Raw genomic sequence first — 23,763 nt, 5'->3', positions numbered from 1 at the left:
TTTATGAAAGCCTCACTTCTCACCTCCTCCATACATAATTCTCACACTCCCCTGCCTTTATCCACAAACTAACCCACACACGCTCCTCTCATCTACGGCTCTCTCCAGTGTTAAGCTATATTTTTACAAGCAGACATAACTGGCTTGGCAACATCCACCGCACCTGAACACACTAAACAAGAGCGGCACACCGACACACAGCAGATTCATTCACTTTCAACACGTTTCCAGTGAGTGCAATGTTGATGTTAGCACCTTCTGGGGGGAAAAAAAATGTGATGTAAAATTTTTACACACTTTGAACCAATTGAAACTGAATAAGTTGTTCAGGAAAGAGTGCATAAAGCTAATGCATAGCATGTGTGATGTTAATGAACAACATGCAGGCAAGGAGAAATCTGTCTAATCAGTCTCCAACATTACACAGCTCCATTCATGTGTTGCCATCGCACCAAAGCTGTATCATAATAATCAAGCATCATTTCCGCAACCGACGTAAAAAAAAAAAAAATCTTTTTTGAAAAATGGCAAAAGAGATGCATCTGCGCCGCAGTGATCTCACTTTTGGGGTGAAAGCCTGAGGAGCCTGCAGAGTCCCTCGTTCACAGAAGGAAATGACACGTTCTTTGCAAAATATCACAGACTTGTCATTTTGGATGGAGCTAGCTGAGATTTATCAGAGGATATTTCTGCTGGGGGGTTCCAGAGCTAAAAACACACAAGTAACAGACATGTGTCCATGCTCAATTTTTGGACTACAATTCCCCACCTCCACCATTTGAAGACGTCACCAAAAAGGGACTTTGTTGCTTAATAACAAGCTGTGCTTCATTTATTAAAAAAAAAAAAAAGTGAAATATGTGTAAATGTAATCAGTAATTCTTAAGAAGGAGCAAGTAGGAAATGTATAGTATTAAAGTAAATTTCCAACATTATATAATTAACTGCAGCTCTATGTGAATTTTGCAGTCCAACAAAGCAGATTTAATGAAAATTACAATAATAATTACTTTCAGTTGAACCTCGTACTATGATAGAGTAACTACACCATAGCTGAGCATTATCTTCTTATGTCATTTTTGACTGCAAGACAATTCCAGCATTTTTTTATGAGAACTCTGACTAAAATCCACCAGACATCAATATTTGGAAATATTTTTTCCTGTCTCAACCCGTTCATTCTCTTTCATTCATTTTCTGTACCTATTTCAACCTATTTAGGGAGACTATCACAGGAGCCTTCAGGGGAGAAGCAGGGTATATCCTGGGCAGGTCTCCAGTCTATTGCAGAGCTAACAGAGAGACAAATAAGCATGCATGCTCACAAGACTCTATGATCCATTTAGAATCACCAATAAAACCAAAATGCCTGTTTTCAGACTTTGGGAGCAAGCAAGAGTACCCAGAGAGAACCCACAATTGATTTTTCTTTTACAGAGCTTGTGTAACACTGAAAATATATTTTCTTAAACCTACCAGCAGTGCAGTCACTTCCTTCTTATATTTCAGCCATACATACAAGCTATGTTGTTTCTCATATAGCCAGGCCTTATTTTCTATCACAAAACCATATCTGTTAATCAGACATCTGACATCATTTAGACAAGCTGTTAAACCCCTCCTGACATCCTTGTCAACACTTTGCAACCACTGCATTTTCATAGAGATTTTAGAAGCTATCAAAAGTTAAATTCTTTCAGCTGTCTGGGAACAATTTCATGCAGTAACTGTTTGGCCACAATGACAACTTCATGGCTCGCCTCACACACACTGATACAGTCATCCTCCTGGTTTCATCACATTTCTGGAGTGGATTCACTGTAATGTTTGTCTTAACTCAAGTCTGTTTCACATTACCTCCACACCGTCAGCATGCAGCCTGCTTTCTGTAAACGATCCGTGTGGTCTCTTTTAATGCTCTCCTCACCTCGGTGACTGACATGCACTGATCTACTTTAACTCTCGGCTGCATTGTAACTTCATAAGCACACACACACACACACACCAAAAAAGCATTAGCAGAAAAAAAAAACACCTTAAAGTTTAGTGTGGCATACAAAACGTGGCACAAATAATTCTACACTAGCGCTATGATAAATGATAAGTGTACGCTCACAATTCAACAGCAGCACAAACTGCTGCCTCTAAAATGACAATAAAGTAGAGGCAAGCGGAATTTATTGCCCAAACAGTGTATTTAACTGTATGCATTTTAGCTTTACATAAACCAACTTATTGGCACAAAATAATAAATTAGCACATAACATAAGTGTAGTAGAAAATGTTTTGATATATGATTCATGGTTTGTTTTGTGTCACTGGAAACTGGTATCTTTGGTCAAACAACTGGTCAAATTGTAGAGCTGAAATTTCAGTAAATTGATGAATAAAAATAATATAATATAATGAACTGCATAAACCAAATCTACACACAAAAGGAACCCACTCTTAATTAAAAAAAAGAAGTCTAATCACATCACATTATGTCATCATACAAAATTATTTGAAACTGACACCAAATGACAACTTTTCAGTTTGTACTCACATAAAATAAATCAAACACCACATGGAACTCTACTCAGAAACTGTAAAAAAAAAACTTTATTTACACCTACTGTACAATAACAATGTGTTAACCTCAGGGAATGTGGACATACATTTATTCTGAAATATAAAAAAGGGGTATCGCTAATCGAGAAAGAGGAGTGTAAAACTATAGTACTGCAGCATCTGAAGGGGGATGGAAACTCCCTCTCTAGGATTATCCATAATGTTAGAGGAAGTTTAGATCTGGTGACAGCGGGAAACCAGAACGGGAATTTGATTTAATTCATAAAACCGCTGCAACAGCTACAGTGCTCCTGTAAAAATGCCTCACACACCTCGGCCATTACAGCACCGTGTGGAGTAATCGTCAGTGCTAATGAGTCCCACGAGAGGACTGCCAATACTACTGCAGACCCACCACCATGTTTAACAGTCAATAGCAGATATCCCCTAACTGTTCTGCAGGTAAACTCATCAGGATGCGAGGAGAATGTTTTAACATCGTGTTACTTTTTCAACATCTTCGTGCTGGGTAACTTAGTGCCTTTTTATGATCCGGCATCAGATGAAAGTGTTTTCTGAAGGGCATCATTAATACCCGCAAAGATATTAAGCTGAGGGTGGTTACAGAGGTGTTAGTTCACATGTGACATCAATATGATATCATTTTCCCTATTCCGATGTGTTTACCAGTTTGTAGATCTCTGTGAATCTGTTTTGTGGAGCTTTGATTAACTTCTGCTGTCCCTGCATGAAAATCAAATTAAACAATTAAAGCTGGTGGAAACCAAGTCTCAGCCATTTTTTTACAAGGGACACAAGGTATTCAATTTATGGACAAATCCCCAATGTCAAGTTTATGACCCAATTTCTTTCCCACCAAACGGAAGAGAATCAAGTCCCCTCTGCAGAGGAATGAACATTTTATTAGTGCAACCATTCTCTTAGTAAAATAAGATACCATTGTGGATCTTTACTTTTTGCACCAATTTGCACCTTTTTTTTCTTTTTAAGATTTCCGCCAAAAAAGCTCCATCCGATCATTTTTTATCATCAGCTCAATCTAAGGATCAGAGCCAACAGAGTAAGCTGTAAACATAACTATGATATATTATTACCAAGTGTTTTTAGATAGTCTTTGCAAACAAGTGCGTAATTACACCTCCAGCAGTTTCAGACCAGAATTATCATTCATTTGGAGACGCATTTCTGGCCAAGATACACACAATATTCGCTGTGCTGCAGACTTCTCAACTCCCAAGGGAAATATCCACCTCTTAATCTGCTAAGTGCTGCATTATTAGCTAGTTGCTAAATTTGTCTGTCCGTGGTTTAATGACGGGCAGGTGGTGCACAGATTTGATTAATTTATTTGTTTATTTATTGTATTGATTCATACCTATGAGTGGACTCTTTCACACTGCATGTTTATTTTTATTAGTTATGATTTCTTATTTATTTCTCATCGCAGCGGCTCTAAAAATCAAGACAAATCCAACATGAGTGTACTTGCACGAGTGTAGAGGGAACCTGAAAAGTCATTGTTACATTGTTGTGCTGCAGAGTCTTGTCAACATTTGTAAATTTTTGCTTCAATGAGTAACACGTGGCTTACCTAATGCTTGACATATACTGTCAAAATTTTTAATGTTTTGAAGTTGATCCAGAGTTGATCTTTTAACAAGATGCAGTTAACAACTAAGGACTGAAATTAAGCTAAATATCACTTTAAGCAGGAGCAGGAGAAAAAAGTTATTATAACAAATTACATGTTTTGGATGGTACAATTTTGGACCTGAATATTCTTAGAAAGTTGTCTACTAATTCAATTTATCTATAACATCATTTAAATTTTTAGTATTTATGAATTGTTTTGGTCTGTTCAGCTCTAACAAGTTTATTTAATATTAATTATTCCTAAATATGACCTTATAAGCAAGCCATGAAAAAAGATACAGTATTTTACCCAGGTTTACAATATTAAGTAAACATATTTTAGACAAAATACATTTGGCAAAATTAGGTTGGAATGGAGCCATGGACTTAATGTGGACATACTGTAGGCTTGGACTGTTTTCCTGCTTGTTTTTAACTCTAGGTCTTTTTCTCATTATTGGTTTCTATCAATTTGTCCACCCACTCTTGCAATTCCTTTACAAACCAACGAGCAGGCATCAATCTCTAGCATTTCCATAGAGACTGGTTGGGCTTGATTTTCTTGTTTAGTAGTACATAATTACTCTCTGATGCAGTTACTGATTTACACAGTCAGTCTTAAAGGTTAGTGTGTCTATCTCTGCTGAAAGCTGGGAGCAGATTAACGTGTTCATTGTGAATTATCTCTGCTATTAAAAAAAAGAAACGAAAGTGCTGTAAATGCAACACAAGGTTCGACACGTCAGAAAGGTTAACAACATTGCACTTTTGCACTTCCAAAAAGCTTCCACAAATTTTTAATCCCAATGTGGGTCAGATGCCTTAAATGCACCAAATCTATGATACTGTACCAGAAAAAGGACTGAGCGAAACATTTTTGGCTAAAAAGATCTCTGAATAGATGTTAAAACTCAAGGACCACACAGTTGAATCTTTGCATGCTAAATTATTCGCTTTACCAGAATTTCCAAGAGTTTGCTCTGCTTGCTTCCTTTGTAATGCAAACACCAAGGCCATACAAGTGCAGAGAGAGTGAACTGGAACAATGATGAGAGTGTATGCAATAAGAATCAGGACAGCTGTCAGGGTATGCAGTGCAGAATTAGCAGTTACGGATTGATTTTACTAAAACTCAGCTACGTTTGCAACACACACAGACTCAGACAAGCGACCTGTGTCCACGGTGTGTTACACAGTCGAGGCAGTGTGCTTTAATACAGCAAAAAATGTTTATAAGCAGTCTCTATGCTGCCTTGGACCACGTACATAAGAAAACAAAGGGTTTATGTAACCACACTTATTCACGTGGAAATTGTAAAAGGACGTATGTGCTTCACTTTGAAAAAGCATTCAACTAAAACCATATGTACTGTGAATGTTCTGCATCATCTCGTCAGTTAATTGTAGCTTGAAAGACTAATGACTTATTTCCTTGCAAATGAGACTGCAGGTCATTTATGTGATTCATTTGTTAATAATTTCTTCAAAAGAAAGTGAGAAACTAGAGAAAAGTGCTTGGTATAGAATCCCACAGCCCAGTGTGGCATCTATTTCTTGTTTGATTTACCCAACCAACAGTTCAAAACCCTAGTGTATGTATGAATCAATAAGACAAAAACAGCAGAAAAACCAGCCAGAGGCCAGAGAATGAAAAATGTTTTCACTTGACTGGAATAAGTATTCTGTTAGCCAAACTGTTGGAAATTAATTCAAATTCGAATCAGTTAATCGATTTATCAACCTCTAGTTTAAGCTCTAATGACCGTGAAAAGACCACGAAGTTGATTTGTCCACTCAAACTCCAAAATGCTGTGTTAATTATTGTAGCAAACTTAAACACGTGTTTCGACACAAGAGAAAGCAGAGCCAGGCTGCTCTGTGTGTACAAGCCAACAAATATAAGCAACACATACACAACCACCAGAGCACTTCTCACTGCTTCAAATAACACAGAAAAGGCTTCTGTAGATGCAAAGCTTTTCTCTGCTGCCAAGTTTTTCTTGTGCTGTGGCTTAGCCCAACAGCAGTGTTAAGGATGCATGCCTCTTTTATTTTATTTTCAGCCCCCTGCCTCCGTTTGTTTCCTCCTCCAGTACATCATTCCTTTGGGTGTTTGTGCCGTATCCCTTAGTTACCGGATAAGAGACCATGCAGCTGAGAGAGTTAAAAGCCTGCCCTGTCCCACTCTTACGAACAAGCCCATCAATAATTCAACCTCATCGGGAAGCATTATCTAACAGCCTAATAAAAATTTCAAGATTGTGGGTGACAACATGGAACCATGAAGAAAGTGCTTCGTAAGAGGACACTCCAGGTAGCAACATTGTTGGCAACAGATATGTTAAAGTGGAGGCAGAGGAAGACTCATCTGCAACGGACGGTTACACATAAAAGAGAGACATTTTGCTGTATTAAAGGATAGCCAGCAGGAAGACACACCTCCTCTCATCTCCATCAACCTTCTGGTGTGTGTCTGTTGGTATGCCGCAAAGGTGGAGGCGTTTGCTTGGCTGTATTAACGCCCAGGCTCATTCTCATTGACAGTGAAATCCAGTTAAGCCTAGATCAATTACACCCAGGTCTGCTGTAATTAAAAAGTCCTAACAAAGGTCTTAGGAGCACGGGACAGAAATCTACCCATTCATAAGAAGCTCAGTCCTATCTATAGCAATATCCCAAAAAAATAGCTCAAGATTAGATTTAAGTCTAATTTATCCCAAAATAAGGTTAAACAATGTTTTAGGATATGTAAAGCACATGAAACAAAATGATGCTCTGATTAAAATCAGTGTATATAATACAACACTCCATCATCCTTCATCACAGTGAAAAAACGTAGCTTGTTTTTATAGCCCCAACTTCTAAGGAATCTAATTATTTGTTCTTTTAAGTACATCTTGACTATGCTCTGCCGAGGAATGACAGAATGCTTATGAGTCTCCTAATTAAAACTCAGCAGTGGAGTGATTAGCAATCACAACTCCACTCTTCAAATATCAAGATCTGATTTGCTTGGCTGATCAACAACAAGCTTCCTTTTCTCACTGCAACTCACAGGGACCGCAGCCTCTTTCTCTCTGTACTAAAGAGGCTTTTGAAATGGCGGAAATCAGCACAATTCCACAAGAAAGGGCTCAGCTGAGTTTTGAGTTCAATATTGTTTTTTTCCTTTCTTTTTTCTAGCCAGAATGCCATTTACATTGCAACGCTTTGCTGTTGTTTAATGTTGCCAGTGATCACAAAACAGATTACATACTGACACTGATGAACGCTTCAAAGTTTTTGCTTTTACAGGATGATTCATCATAGTATTAGGTTCAAGTATAAAACATCAATAATATTACTTATGGCAACTACCAAAATTAAACTTGAAAGCTGCTCCCTCGTTGCATCGGCAAGAGACTTTTCCAGACACAGAGAGCGCGCAAGATGGCTGACTTCACTGACATATTGTGAAAGCACGCCTATGCCATCCTAGGTAATAAATTCTCATAGCAGTATGACTCCCACCACTGCTTATCCTCTGTGACAACGCCTGCCAATCAAAGCCCAGGGAATGTTCAAGGGCTTTGACAATATCTGCTCACCTTGAAAATAGATTGGCTTCATCACAAGGCACAGAGTGACACCAAGTACCCACCAAATAGCCCTTAGACACAAGCAGACAAAGACCCTGAAGATTACAAGTAACCCCATGCCGATTTTCTCGCCTAGCACACGACAGTTACCTGAAAACTGGCATTTAAAAAATTCTTTCTATACATAACGAAACAACAAGAACAAACCCAGCAAAGCAGTGGGAGGTGACATTTAAGCATTGCATGAGAGCATTTAGCGTGGAAGGATTCTATGATCATTTGAAAGAATCTGCAGCATTACCAAGGTGAGTGAAAAGGTCTCACTGTAGTATTTAATTTAGCCTTTTAATGCTCCAAATAACTAGTTTCTCAATAGCCAGATGTGCCTCTTCGGCTCATGCCAAAGTACTTAATAGAAGAATTCTAGCTGTCCATCACATGTGGCAGCCCAGCAGATTACTCTTTGGAAAATAAAACATGGGTGAATACCTGCTCCAATTTCTTTCCTTTCAATGCAATGAGAAATAACAGCATTACAACACATAAGCTGACTAATTTACATATTTATATGATTCATGAATGCAGTGAAGGAGGAACTGCAGTGAAGCATGGCCTGAACTTCAATTTCTAGGATAATTATATAGTGCTATTTAGGAATTTGAGGAAGAGAGAAGCACTGAAGACAGATGACCTGCCAGATTTACCTAATACCAACACAAAGACTTCAGCCTTTAATCTACACACTTCCTGTGACCTATACTATGACAGAACCGAATGAAGAACACTATCTTTGTATCCCCCTGAGATAGAGCAGTGTCCTCGTATGCTAATATCGGCCATGCGTTGGACAAGAAGCCCAGACAACTCACAGGTCAGTGCTAATCTTCTGATATATGGAGCCTAAACACCGGGGACACATCCATCACACGCCGCCGACGGCTCCCCAACTGGGAGAGATCTGCACACTCCAAAGGGTTGATGCACACCCCAAAGAGACCTCTGATGATCCATCACTCAAGAACTAGCCTTTTTTTTTGAGCAGAGCATCCTGCAACGACACTGAGGGGGTAGCTTTCCTAACCGACTGCACACATAGAGCCAGTGTGACTGCTGGACCCTAAGCTCAGAGCCTCTGTTGATCATTAAACGTCAATTTTGAACCAGTGGGGGAAAGCTAACTGTCATTTTAAACGCAGGAGGTGGTGCTGTGAGGGAGAATTTTTCTCCCTCAGAGGTACTTTCTCAGCAAAAAGGAGCACATATCTATCTATCTGGATAAATACCCTAACACACAGTCATTCATGTCACCCATCTGTCTCTTCATCTTTCAGGCAAGCCACAAAATGGGTACAATGACCAAGAAAATCACCCTCAAGGACTTTGTTAAATAACCTAAGAGTCCTTTTCTTTTTTTAAAAAACCAACACCTCTAGTGTGTGTGTAGTTATTATTTTGCTTCTAAATATGGTGAATAAAAGTGAAGCTTTGATGTTGCTTCAAAAAAGGAAAGAATAAAAAGGAAAAAAATGGGGGGGGTGGCTCTTTAGAACAAAACCGGTGAACATCAGGTTTTGTGTCTTCTCAGATGCAGCCACTCCTGTCTACACTCAAGACCATTTTGCTCAGAGCAGGAGGAAATCTATCTTAGAGGGAGCACTGCTGCCAATTTCTTCACTGACAGCAGCCTCAACAGAGCAGAATGCATGTACCTCTCTTCCTCAGCAGCTTTTTAATAATTTGAACGACCAGGCTCAGCTCAGCACCGCAGCATGGTTTCCACTCCACCTTCACTTTTTTCTTGACTCAACAAACTTACCTCAGTTTCTCCTGCCTTATCCTCCTCCTACACATATAGCACACAATGCAGGCAGTCTGTTCTCAGGGCTTTGTTACAAGAGAGAAACTGAAAAAGAAAATCACTAACAGAAAAAGAGAATTGCACCATTCACAGGAAAATGCGACGTGCGTGGCATCTAAAGAGTATTCTCCTACAAGATCAATCTAATCTAAACTCATCTGCCATTACTCATCCTTCTCCGTCTCCCCTCCCTCTGACCATTTGTTTTTGCAACTTTTCACAATGGGCGACTTGGAAAAATTGAACAAGACAACTATCAAACCTGTCTGCCATGAGGGAAGATGACAGGTGAAGTCCTGCTTTTACCCCTCTATCCGAGTCTTTGTGCTTCAAACTGCAAACTGCCTTTACCCCTCTTCTCGGTTTTGTGATGTAATTGTGTTCAAACAAAGGAAAAGGAGGAAAGATAGAAAGAAGTGAGCTTTCTTCTCCAACTGGCTGGGGAGCAGTTGGCTCATGTTATTACCCAGGAGCAGGACGACCAAGAAGGGGCCACCGACCCCTACTGCGCTACCAATGACATTTACATTCCCTGTCTCTGTGTAATAACATTTCACACGCTGCACTCTTTTTCACTATTAACCTATACTGATCCTATTTTCAAAGTGAGGGCATGCACAAAGGCAAGAAATCGCTTTTTTGTTTCTCTTTGTGCACACCGCAAATGTGTCTGAGTGTTTATTTTCATCTATTTAACCCACCGAAAATTGAAGTGAACATTAGGCCATGTATCACGAGACAAAGAGGGAGAGAAAAAAAGAATCCATCAAAATAAACAGTGTCTTGCTGCATTCTTGCTCTGACAAACAACAGCTGCACACAATTGGAAATAAATATTATCTCTGCCACAGAAAAACAATCAGAAACCACTCAGGGACTCGCACAAAGCATGAATGCTCCGTGTCTTTACATCTTCACTCAATCAATGTCGAATTAAACCATTTGGTTTGTGAGAAGGTACTTGAAAATAAATTCATTTTGGGACATTTTCTATTTAAGACTGCTGCAGCCAAAATAGTTAAAAATGTGTAAACAGATTTTCTGCAACTTATTTATGCATTTTCCCCTCACCATTAAACAGTGTTTATTGAAAAAAAAACTAACTCTTTTTGACATTTTCTGCTCATGCTGAGGACTACTGAGGAAACCATTTCAACACAGAAAATCTTTTTAACATAACTGCATCTGAGCTGCATCCAGAAATTCCACTAAAAACATGGCTTTTGGTGTTAGATTATGGCCGACAAATTCTCCCAATCCACGCTAAATCTGCTTCCAACACAAACACTTGCTCCTCGCTCACACACACATGCACATAACCAACTGCCGTGTCCAGAAATCCTGTCAGTAGGCTCATCCACCACCGCCACCAGTGGCAGCAGCAGCAGCAGCAGCAGCAGCAGCAATGATCTATCAGAACAAAACTGCTTGGAGGAAGGGGGCTGGTAGCTCAAGTTCTCCCTATTGAAATGCAGACACTTTGATATGGAAATTGGCAGTTACAAAAACCTGCAAGAATTCACACTATAGCATGCACTGAAACCATTTGCGCAAAGTGAGACGAGATGGCACTTCCTCCCAAGACGACACAGACAAATGGACCAAACCAGCACGTCTGGGGTGTGGGTGAGATAGAATGGAGGTAGAGAGGGGGTGTGGGAGGAAGCGGCAACAGACCATTTGTTCCCACCACCACCACCACCACTCCCACCCCAATTTGAATTCCAACCATTCAGTGCAGGCACTTGTTTCAAGAAAAAAAACCTTAGAGTTTTTCCAAAGTGCAACATCTATCTTCGACAAAAAAGCCACCCATTATCAGCAGGGAAGGAGATGACCTTTACATCACTGATGGGAATGTCAGCATCAAGCAGACACTGACCATCATCCCAGCCAAGGAGACTTTTTGTCCAGTCTTCCAAAATGGCTGGCACAACATAAAAACTTCTACACCAGTCAGATATGCTTGGATTTGCCTGGTGGCGAAACAGTTTCTCACACTGTGGTTGCTGCTAATATAATGATAGTGTTTTTTCGCAGAAAACTGAACAAAGAAATTTGTTGATTTATGGCCAAAAACAGCTGGAACTGTAAAGTCAGCATGAAGCTGTTATATAAGCATATGTCAGGGAAGCTCTCAGTTTCCCAAGTTGTCAGTATGGCTTATATAATGTTGCACCACAATCCTGATTTGGTATAGACAGTATAGATTATATGTAAATGTTATTTAACCTTGACATTTGAGTCCAGCAAAGCAGTGCTCCCCTGTGGTTTCTTGTCGGGATCTACGGCACTATCTCTAAAAGCTTCACATGAGAATAAAATATGGTTCCTTCAGCCTATAAAAATTCTATATGTATGTGTGTTTGTGTGTAGGTGAGTGCGTGTGTGCGTGTGTCCCATCATCACACATGGCTAGCTCAGGTCTGTGAATTATACATGTCCTGTGAAATGATCTTATTTTACAGCCGCAAAATGGAGAAGTAAATAGAGACAGTAGCTAACATCCAACTACTTAGCTCAGTGGTGCTCTGGACTGGGTGGAGATGTTTGCTCTATTTTTCCAACGTTTTCTTTTGTCACTCCCAATTATATTTAATGACCGGCATTTAAATCAACTTTCATTTCTTTGTTTTTTTCTAAAGGCTTTTGGGTCATATCAAGAGATTTCTGTGCCGTATTGTCCATCTTAAATTATTACAATCCTACTTGTTAAATGTAAAATCATGAGAACAGCTTCAGTCAATTTGTCACGGACTAAAAATACATCCCTCCGTGGGCTTTTTATTTGAATTATGTGGAAACAAATGCACTCATGTATTCAGTTGTGCTCCTTGATCCGTATTAACTTAAAATTATGTTAACTTGAAGTCTGGGTGCCACAGCCGCCGCAAAATAATCTCCTACACCAAGAGCTATGTATTGATCTCATCACAGCAGTTAGAAACTGCTGGGGCTGCCCATGGGCCCGATTTCTGACATTTGCCTTATTCTATCTTGGGAGTATAAATGAATGGTGTTGGTTCAGCCACCCATAGCCCAGCATCTCCCCAAAAAGACTCAAACATATGCTTTTAAAGGCTACTTACAGTGTCGTGCCAAAATATGGATCCCGGCGTGGAGTTTGATCCAGTTCAACACAAGGAGACCCCCCTCCCCAAACCTTTTCGCTTTTTTTTTTTTTCTTATAAAGAGCCCACAGAAACTACACGAAAAGGCCTGGGCTTCTTCACAGTGGATAGATGATGGGCAGGTATCTGCTTTTCTTCAAGCCCATGTGTTCGGGACCGGACGAGTACCTCCATGGCAAGCGCTCTGTTCAAAAGTAATGATCGTTACTCCCCCTTCCTCCTCCTCCTCCTCTTGTGCGTGTACCCAGACTGGAGCGCTACGGATAGACTGCATAAAGGATCACTTCAAGGAGACGCGATGTGCCCCAGTCTGGCTGCAAAATGAAACTCCGAGCACGTCAAGTCTGTCTGAAAGTCCCCAGCAGTCTGGTTCGCACTCAGAGCATATAGTAAGAGGGATAATGTGACTTGTTTAGCCTGTCTTTGGGTGCGCTCGCTGTTGTTCCCTGTGCGCCGCATTCACACGCCGCGCAGACAGTCGGAGATGCAGCCGGAGTGGAAGCAAACAAGGCGAAGAGAAACGGCGCACCGGTCCCCTGCTCTGCAGCAGCTGGCTGTGCAGGGCAGCGCACAAAAGATGGGGCGGATCTCCGGCGAGTTGCGGAACGGATCCTGATTCTAATTAAGGCTAATTTCACCTCCGCATCCAATGTTTGCTCTGATTTCACGCAAGTGTTCAAGCATAAACAGGCTGTCCTCTCTTTTCTCCAGGTGATGTTAACAATCCACGGTGTACAATGTTTTAATCAGCATTCCCCGATTTAATCAGGAGGGGAAAAAGTGCAAGGGCATTAATTACCTTAATCCATGTTCCTCAAAGCACTCCATGTAAATAACATACTAATTTTAACCCCATTAAAATTTCAGGAGTGTGGACAGTGGGTTTCACCTGGATCATTAGTATTAATAAAAACAACACATCAGCACAAAAATAATGAGACTGAAGCAAGATTTGTCCTAATTGGCTGAGGCCAGTGAGCATAAGGATAAAACACTGAATGCAAAATGCTCCAAGGTGACAAGAAGATCACCTTTTGTTAGATGCAACTTGAGTTTTTCAGAAAGAGGAAAATTCTTGTTCCCGCACTCTTCTTATAGCTATTCACTGGATTATGCTCAGCCATGATATGCGGTCAACAAAATATGTATGTAAGGAAATGTAAGGAACAAATGACTTATTCAACTATACCACCAACAACAGAAAGTGCCTAGCAACATAATGTGCAGCATAACAAGCTAGTGGGCATGTACCGTTTAACTGACTGTAAAAATGCATTAAACTTCATAGCACTTTCTGAGTCATTCATTTAAACCTCAGCTCTGGAAGAAATAAATCCAGTCGAGAAAGAATAAAACAAACACTGAAGCTACCAGCTCACAGACAGTAATGCTCAATCAGTACCTCAGACCAGATGTTGCTGAGATGTGCAAACATTCAGTATCTATCCACCCATATGTTCATGGGAAGAGATTGTAGCGTTCAGTGCCGCCTTTATTCTTGTCAACACCAAAAAACATCTGAAACAGGATTTTTGACTGAAACCTTGAAGATAATATTACAGTAGTGCAGATAATGATGACATCTTTATGTTTGATCACAAGTCAGTTAATTTACAATCCCCAAACAAGTTGATCGCTGTTTGTTATTTCAAGTTATGTTCTGTTGATTACTCTAGTTTCTAATTGGGAAATGCTAGAAACATGTTTAAAGTTACAAACAATAATCTTGTGTGTTTAAGATGAACTATTCTCCACTGTATGTACTGCTTTGTTTCCTTTTTTCTTTTATTTTTAAAAGCAAGAAAAAAAGCAAGCAGACTGATGATCATTTCGCAGCTCAAGGACGTTTTTTGCAGAGTCTTTTTTAAATGATAATATAATCTTTCTTCATGAGATGGAAATGTGAGAATCAAAGTTGTTGAGAATCAGGTTGGTTCAAATTAAACCTACTTTTTTGTTTTTTTTTGCGTAGCTTTACAATGCACCCTCACTCAGATGCTATTACACAAAAAGTGACACAAGAGCCCACTCTCACAGGCATTTTAGCTGACTTTTATACTATAAACAACTGAATGAAAACCAGTGGATGACTTGAGCAGCTGAATGAATGCTTCCAGCTTTCTAAAATACAGCCATTTTTCTGCTAATTGGTTGCCTTTGATGTAAAGCAGGTTTACCCATATGTGGTAGAAGGACTAAATGATGCAAAACCACTGGTATGTCCTTTAATTTCACATGAAAAACAAAATCCTGCATAGTTATTGTAATTTGTGAAATGTGAATTTCAACATGTGCACAAGTGATGAACAAAATGTTGCTGTTTATCCGTACTGTTTAAATTTGCTAACATCAATTAATCTTCCAGTAAAAGGTTATTCAGTTGTTATCTATTTATCTATTCAAAACGCTTTCAAAATTGTCACCAAGCAGGCTCATTTTTAATGCCAAACCACCCTGAGTAGCTGCCAAGGCCAGTCCAAACAGCCAATCAAACTGGATGAAATATAAAACACAATAAAGTCTGAAAAGGAATGCACTGGTTTCTGTCACCTGCGGCCCCCTTAAATAGAGACTTCTTTTCCTCCTTAAAACTAAACATTTGTGTTGGCAGTTTGTTTCATGTCCATATGTGCTAACTACATGAAAAAAAATGGTGACCTTGAGTACAAATCAGTTGATTTTGTTCAGTAACGGTTTCATAAATTGCTGTGAGATAGGCTTTTCAAATGAATATGCACTGCAGCAGTTTATAGATAAGATAGATATGGATAGAAACTGGAGCTTGATGATATTGAGTGGTTGATTCTTGGTTTGGCTTATACTAGTGTGGTACAAATCCATAATACAAATGCACAGTATATTTTTACAATGTAAGACAAGAATAGCATACAGAGTGATGATAAGGCAGTACATAATGGCTATCTTGAAATAATACAGTACAAGTATAATATTTTGAAAAGCTGTAATATTCATGACTAGATAAATGAAGACGCCTATGCTGTGTGTAATGTCTTGCCACTACTTCCACAGACACCTGGCTTTAGATGACAATTACCCATTATGCAGGAATTTTGTGTTTCATTGATCCTCACTTCATTTTTAAAGCACAACAGGCCTGCTATGTTGCTTACAAAGCACAGGGGGTAAATTGAATCCTGATTTTACGGTCAAGAATGGAGACTGGAATTGTGACAGACTTGGCACCCCAAAAAAATGAAACTGCTACTGAGCTGAGTGGAAATGATTCAGCGTTCTCAATGAAATTGCACTTCAAAGCTGAAAAGCCCTTTAGGATTTCATTGTAAGCAGCAAAACAGAAGCATTAAATTGCCATTTGCCCACAAATATGATATAATCTTAATGACAAACTGGACAGCCTTATGTTTGTGCACAGCCGATCCTCAATTATTCAGTCATGATTTGTTGACTGCACTGAGTGAGCCGGCCGTAGGCTGCAAACTTTTCTGTGTTGTAAAAAAAGGAGCAACAAATGAAGACTTGAATGTGTTTCACAGTGCTCTGATTTATTCAACCACACTCAGGCTATCATTAGAAAGCATTACACCATTGACAAAGCAAACTAACACAGAGCGTTGGCGGTTTTATGAGATGTGCACTACCTACCTGAGCCTCAGCTACAAGCAGTGTCTTCAATGCAAATAGAGGTGTTGCAGCACAGCGACAGCATGCAGTTTTTTTATATGCCGTCGAAGCTCTATCATTTTGCCTCTAAATATCATGTGAAATTTGTGTTGTTGTCATTTCTCAACAATCAATGTACTGTAAGGGAAAAAGATCTGCACAGCTGGAAGCAGGTTTGTGGTAATATTTTCCTCGGGTTTCAAAAGTTCAGCCACATGCAGCTTTCTTTTGAATGTGATATTATACAGTTAGTTGGACCTTTCATTCTTCCCTAACACTAATCCTATTTTTAGAACCTTATTTTGCAGCATTGTATTAAAAGAGCTATCTCAGCGGTGCAAATTCTAGCAGGGGATATATTTGCACAAGAACAGTCTGTCTGAGAGCAAACACTTGATCGCCAAGTATTAATATTCTAAATATCCCCTCTCTTTTACTCATGAGCCAAAGTACATAGCCAGGTCAGTGGTCTCTGTTACACGTGTCTTCAATAAAAAAACAGTCCCGGGTCGCACGGGGGAAATGTGAATTTGGGTCAAATTCACCAGGTGGAAAGTGAGAGGCTTAGTGCAGAGCTTGCATGTTTTCCGAGGCTTATTTTTACATAATAAAGAACAGCCAAGTAAAAGAAAACAGATGTAATGATGCTGATCCATGAGCACACATCCTTACTTAGAGAATCAATGTTTATGTATGGCCCACTACTGAAAGTGTAAACTCTCTATTTCATTTGAACTGACCCAGGAGAGCTGGGTTTGCTGGTGTTTTATTCATTGTGGTCAATGCACTATGTATGTAAATACAGCCAATCGGCCATTGTCTCTGTTTTCTCCTCTGCTTGTCCTTTTTTTTTTTTTTTTTTCTTGAAGGCTGATGAAATTGTCAGAAAATGCTTGGCTTTGCTTTTTCTTACTGCATCCCGTCATTTCTGCCTGCATTCTATGCACGATCAAAACCCAGATTAAAATCACAATTGGACCAAAAGCGAGCCTCATTTTTGCTGCCGACTCATCCAAAGAGTGCACATACGTTTTCTTAAAAAAAGACCCAGATGCTGTAAATCGCAGCTCTTTAGGAGTGATCAGTTTAAGCTACGCTGAAATTACAAAATCGCTGAAACAACATGCTTCTTTTTCTTGTATACTCCTTTCACTTCTCGCTACAGCTTAACTTCGACATGCCTGCTCAATTAGTTTTAATATGCAATGGGGAGAATAACTCCCATCCATCCATACACATTACATCACCTATGATTACTTGTGGTTGCAAGGACAATGCTTTTCACTCTATTATGGTTTAATATAAGGCTGAAGAAAGCATCCCACTGATTTGCCTCTACACATGTAGATGTGTCCATAGACTGTGGTTATCTTGCGAAACATTCCATTTACGTTTGTTACTCAGTTGTTAACTTAAAACTTCATCTAGAACATTGCAAAAATTAATGTATGTCCTTGAAGCCGTGGTTATGTTTCTTCAAAATTAGCAGCACACACTCAAGAAAACAACCACACACACACGGAAATACAATTCCGCTGCTCATGAATATAAATTTCAGATGTTAAATTTAAATTACAGGGGGTGAAAATAAAATTTTTCTGGTGGTAGAATTTTTGTGGGTTTTGCTGCCACAAAGCGACCCCACAGCAAGACACGGCCTCAGAAGTCAAGTTCCTTCACCTCTACATGTTGTTATTTGATTTTTTTTTTCTTTCGTCTCCGCGTTGTGTGTGTTCTCGCTCAAAATGTACCATTCACATAATGGGGAAAAACCTCATGTAATAATGTGGGGCGTTTCAACAAACATTCATGCGGCACATAAGAGGGTAACTGGAAATGCTGTGATGAACATGTCGTTATTATTAGATGGTTTTACTCATTAAGATCAAAAGCCATAAATTCAAAGGCAATCTATGAACTTGAAGGGGAAAGCCATTTATTAAAAAAAGAGAAAAAAATCAAAGGTTTCGGTTTTTAAGGATTTTCAAGGGGATTTGTTAAATGCTCTTCTTCCAAGCAGAAAGACAATCTCTCTGTTCTTTCTGCACTGAGAGGAGGCAAATTCCTTGCGGCATCCATTACCCTGTTTACTGGGGTAGCTTTCTGTTTCTGTGTTATCACAAGGAAGCAAAAATGATAAAGAAAAAGTAGGACAATCATGATGCTGATGTAATGGTACTTTTGATGATGGTTCAACCACAGGTTAATTTAAATCTACTTTAGAATAAGGCAATTATCTAACTCAGTGAGGACCAGGGTGTTGGCATGCATTAAGTATTCCTCATCACTCAAGTTTTTATCTGACTAAATCAGGTTGCACTGAAGACTAAATAAACTATGACTAAATCAAAAACATAACATTCAGAAATTGCTTTTACAGGACAAGCAGTGAGTCCAACTTCACTGCCAGACATCATTGCTATGAATCTATCGACAATATGTTAGTAGTGGGGAAGTTTTCTATTGTCCTGTAGAGCTTCATGTGGTAAAATAAATGCCTGTTCCGTTGAGCCCAGACACTGACATGACTTTGTCCAGTATGCTACCTGTAGTACAATGGCCATGTCCAGCTAAGCCACGGAGTGAACAGAGCAGCTAACTGGGCTGAGGATTCACAATAGTTATCTTTAAAGAGAGTTTACAGTTTCCATGTTTGTATTAGAGCTATTTTTAGGTAGATATTTATCTGCTTTAGAGGTTGCTCCATCCAATCTATACCTGCTTAATCCAGTTCAGGGTCGTGGTGGGGGGGATAGGCTCAAGCTTATCCCAGCTGCCACTGGGTTAGAGGCAGAGTATACCCCGGTCAGGTCACCAGTCTAAAAGAAAATATTATCGGCTAAATTGCTATATTCCTCCGCTGCCGTATCTGAAGTGGGAGCCATAAGATGTTTTATGTAGATAGGTGGAATAGAAAAAAAAACATCACCGACCAATAATTCAAGAAGTGCAGTGACATCAAATTCTGTGTTCGCTCAAACAGCAGTTTGGTTCCTTACGCTTGAAAAAATGCCTGTTCATACTGCATACAGTAACTATTCTGGAAACTGCTGAGAGATAAGAGATTATCTATAATATAACTATGCTTTGTTTAAATTAGGAAAGAACACATGGGCCTAGCAAAATGAATAGTTTGAAAAACAACAGTTTCAGTCAGTGAGTTACAAAATAAACAGCTCACCAAATGATCAATTCATATTTATTTTGATATTTTTTATAATGTTTTATAATATATTCATACTTTAGAGGAAGCTCTGAATGTCAGAGCCTTGCCGTGTCCTTTACAGAAGCACAGCATATTCCCTGGAAGCTATATAGTCTTGTGAGATTTGTGTCGATAGCACTCCCCTAACAGAAGTTATATCAAGCATAGGAAAAGCATTTAACTTAGTACAATGGATACAATCTGACAAGCAACATGGATTCAGACTTGTCTCCTTCCTAGATCTTTTTGGCTTATAGCACATTGCTGTTCCCCTTCCTTTGTCTATAAAACATCTGTAAAAATGCTCTTATATGGAAAAAGAACTGTATAAATATATTGCATCAGAGTCACTGCTTTCTAAATGTGTGATTTGCTCCAAAAACATCACTGTGTTTCAGCCCAAAAACAAGCTTATCTGAAAAAGGCATCACAATCTATAGTTAAGTATTTTAAAGCACTTGGGAACATTTGTTTTAATTCAGTTTCCGATGCTGAGTGTTTATCTTGTGTGTAGTTGGGAGTGTTGATGCCCCATTGTTGAGCAGAAAGTCTGCGCTTGTTCGCATGGAGGCTGTAACACAGAAAAATGGAAACAGATGCTCATTGTTCCAGTGTGAAAAGGCGAATGGGGGGGAGTTTTTAGCTGAACGGTAGCTGATTTAAGATGAGTTAAGATTTCTTCACACAGTTGTGCTGCTCTTTGAAAAATACACACAGCAGAAAAAAATGGAAAATATAGAAAATATAATTCAAAAGCAGACCTGAATAAATGCAGTTTATTCAGCTTTAGTGTCATTTAAATTTGAATAAAGCAGAACGTTTTTTGAAATGTCTTTATACATTACGTGACTTTTTTGGTGAAAAGGAAATGGGTCATCTTTGCATGCCAGGGAAACGAAGCCTGTCACTCAAGCTGGAGTTCTGGGACTGCCACTATTTTTAGTACCCAGGGCACAGACACATAAACATATACCGTACAGTTTAACCCTGACACAAACACAGACGCAATAAATAATAAATGTGCAAAACAGGAAGATATTATCCACTCAAGGGGTGGTTGGAAGTCAATAATTTGCAAAGCAGCTCACAGAGAAAATTGGGTGCAGTAAACCCATTATGCAAAAAAGCACGGTGGAATAGATGTGAGAAGAACACAGCTAGCCTTGAAGTGAGGTGGGACTTTGAGGCTACATCCACCCCTTTCCGAGTTGCGGTTCAATTAGCGTCCACTATTTATTTCTCAAAATGGGTTGCTTTTATAACTCTGTTTGAAAAGCTACACCATGGAATAAATCTGAACAACATGTCTTTCTTATCAAGATAAAACAATTCCAGTTAGTGCTAAACAGGTAGCTGATTTAACCTCTTCACAAGGGTGTCTACAAAGCCTTCCTCCCTCTACTGCTCAGTTCCCTTTTGTCAGAAAAGATATAGTTGAAGTAAAACGTAGACTGTGATTATTTGTTGCATAGTGTGGGCACACCTCACATAATTCCTTCTCTGCCTCCGCTCACATTATTCTATATCATTACCACATTATTCAGAGGTTATTGGTCCTGGTGCTAACTGTTTGAACTATCAGCTTTTGTGATGTATTTGTAGCAGTTCATTACCAAGTGTACTTGTACCTCTTTTTAAATTTTACACATCAATTTGATTGAGCCCTTTTCATAGTAATAAAAAAACAACCTCCTTACACCCACCAACATCAGCTTTTGAGTTCAATTTGAAAGTGTTAAATGAGCATTTAGTCCTGCGTCAAAAATTACTCTGCAGTCAGCATTGATGGGAACACAAAACCCTGGTGAACACATATTTTAAGCAAGGGCAAAGCAGTCTTTTGATAGAATGTTGCTATGTGGGATCAAAGGGCAAAATTGCAGTTTATTAATAAGGATAGAAAAATCATCAAAATCATTACACGTCTCTGTCAGCAAGAGTACGAAGAGCACCAAGGTGGAGTCTAAATGTTGTGTAGCAATGCTTCAAAATGAAACCATTCAAAACCGGCATTAAAAAAAAGAAAGAAAAGAAAACATCCAGGTTAACAATAGGAAAGCGGTTAGAGTTAGGGCTTGAATAAAGTACATGCCTACGCAGGGCGGCTGTGGCTCAGGAGGAAGAGCAGTTGCCAACCGGAACGTCAATGTTCGTCTCCTGACTTCTCTGGGTCACAAGTCTAAAAGTCCTCAGCCAAGACACTGATGTTGAATACAGTTGTGTCCATCCATGTGAATGCGTCAAAGAAAGCGCTGTGTAGCTTCCATACGGACTAAAACGTGCTATATGAGTGTCTGCGTGTGAGTGAATAGGTGACTGTGACATGATGTAGCGTAAAACAGCTTTGAGTAGTCAGCTAGACCAGAAAAGTGCTATACAAGAACAGTCCATTTACCATTTACAGGTTTGCATCATCTCACCTGGATGTAAGCGCTGTGCATGCTGTAACCCTCAGAGCACTCAGTGTAAACACCATGTCTCTCGCAATGGGATTTCATTTAGCTGGCTTGTTTTAGGGGCTGTACCGGTGTTGGAAAACCTATTTAAACAAACTGCTTTTAGTGTAAAGACAGTATTAGTGGTCATTTTAGAGCATTTCATTCAGCACCTCTTGTACAGGTTAGTCCAATTGAAAGAGCAATAGGTGGTTGACAAACTTGTGATAGTAATGATAACATGCCTAAGAGGGAATAAAATATACAATAATTGTAAATTTAACGAGGACATGAAACAATTAATTGTTATACATTTTAGTGCTGTTCTCTGATACAAGGCACACTGATCGAACAACTCAAAAATAAAAGCTGCCTTGCCAAAAGTTTTTGTTCTGTGGTTTAGAGCAAGTAAGTCGTCACTGCTAGAAAACCTGAGAGACCAGTTCATACGTCTGAGGCATGTCAGGTTGGCTAAAAACCTTAAAGTGCTTCATAGACAAGTTACAGAATGTTCGAGTCAATATGTAAACTGACAAGCTACCAATGTAAGGACTTTTAAAAGGTACAGTGGTTTCTCCTCCTCTGGTCCTCGACAGCACTCAGTCGATCAGAAAAGCTGAACCTTTGATGAATAAAGGTATAGAGGTATAAAGAATATCAACTAGTCCTGTGTCACCATGACAAACCATATGTCTAACTCTGAAAAGAAATGCCAAGTTTCCAGATGACGCCATCAGTTATAAAACAGATACACTAAAAAGTAATAGCTATAAACGTTATCCTTGGGGAATATCAAATAGTCATTTCAGAGCGCTTAGGAAAAGTCTCTGCCAAAAAGATAAGATGAAAACAAGTTTTACAAAAACTTATAAAAGTATTTGCAGACAGTCAATTGTGATTCTTCTGTTTAAACAAATCTGATGAACAACAAAAAAAGAATGTATCCTAAACCGCTTTCACTGGAGTGGTCTCTGTACTGTGATTCTTAAAAACAAACAGAGTGAAATCAAAAATCTAATTGTGGGCAAACAACTTTATCTAAAACCTTACAAGTGTGGAGACTGTTATGTATTTCAAGGTGTTGATGGAGTTTTGCTTCTTTTTGAAAGAGACAATCTCAGTTTTGAATGTTAAAGATTAGGAATGCAGCTGTGAAGAATGATTCAGAACTGCTAAGACTTTTGCAGCCATCCAGTTTGAGGATGTGTCTACAGATCTTTTCACCAAGTAATACATGTGTGTCTTACTTCTGTGCCAGAAACTTCCAATATATCTGACTCAGAGCAGTACCAGTTACAGACAGATGTGAACAGTTTTTCCTACATTTTACATTGTATCAACTCTGCTGTCCGATCCAACCTAAACTAACCAGAGACATTACACGGGAGAGACTTGAGAATCTAGAACAGAAAAGTATGCACAAATTCCGGAACAACAGATATGGCAGTTCTTTGATAGACTTCCCACTTCTAATTCCAAAAAGCCAGTCATCTGCTGAACCAGGAGGCAAATCCAGCAAACTTGTTTTACTAACGGGAGTGGACAGTTGAGTTTCGCAACAGTTTCTCAGATGTTGCATTGAATGAGTGAGAAAGAGGAGGAACTCATGTACCAGAATGCCAAGAAAGGCAAGTATTAAGTAATAATGACCTTATAACCTCATTGAATTTCAGTACAAAAATTGGAACTGAACCATGAAAAAAGTTGTTGC

At 39.2% G+C, this 23,763-nt stretch overlaps 1 protein-coding gene across 9 annotated transcripts in view; it reads right to left on the bottom strand.

Moving 5' to 3' along the window:
- Nucleotides 1-13,279, bottom strand: part of LOC140268375 (adhesion G protein-coupled receptor L2-like) — an 82,199-nt gene extending 68,920 nt beyond the window's left edge. For all 9 annotated transcript variants that reach the window (XM_072363194.1, XM_072363196.1, XM_072363195.1 and 6 more), the window contains exon 1: nt 12,729-13,279. The gene's annotated coding sequence lies outside the window, so the exon portion shown is untranslated. The remainder of the gene's footprint in view (nt 1-12,728) is intronic.
- Nucleotides 13,280-23,763: the final 10,484 nt, after the last annotated feature.

The sequence above is a fragment of the Leuresthes tenuis genome, unplaced genomic scaffold (genome assembly GCF_036924035.1).
Source record: "Leuresthes tenuis unplaced genomic scaffold, fLeuTen1.0.hap1 SCAF_14, whole genome shotgun sequence".
Taxonomy (NCBI): Eukaryota; Metazoa; Chordata; class Actinopteri; order Atheriniformes; family Atherinopsidae; genus Leuresthes; species Leuresthes tenuis.
This window is presented reverse-complemented; position numbering and strand designations above follow the sequence as displayed.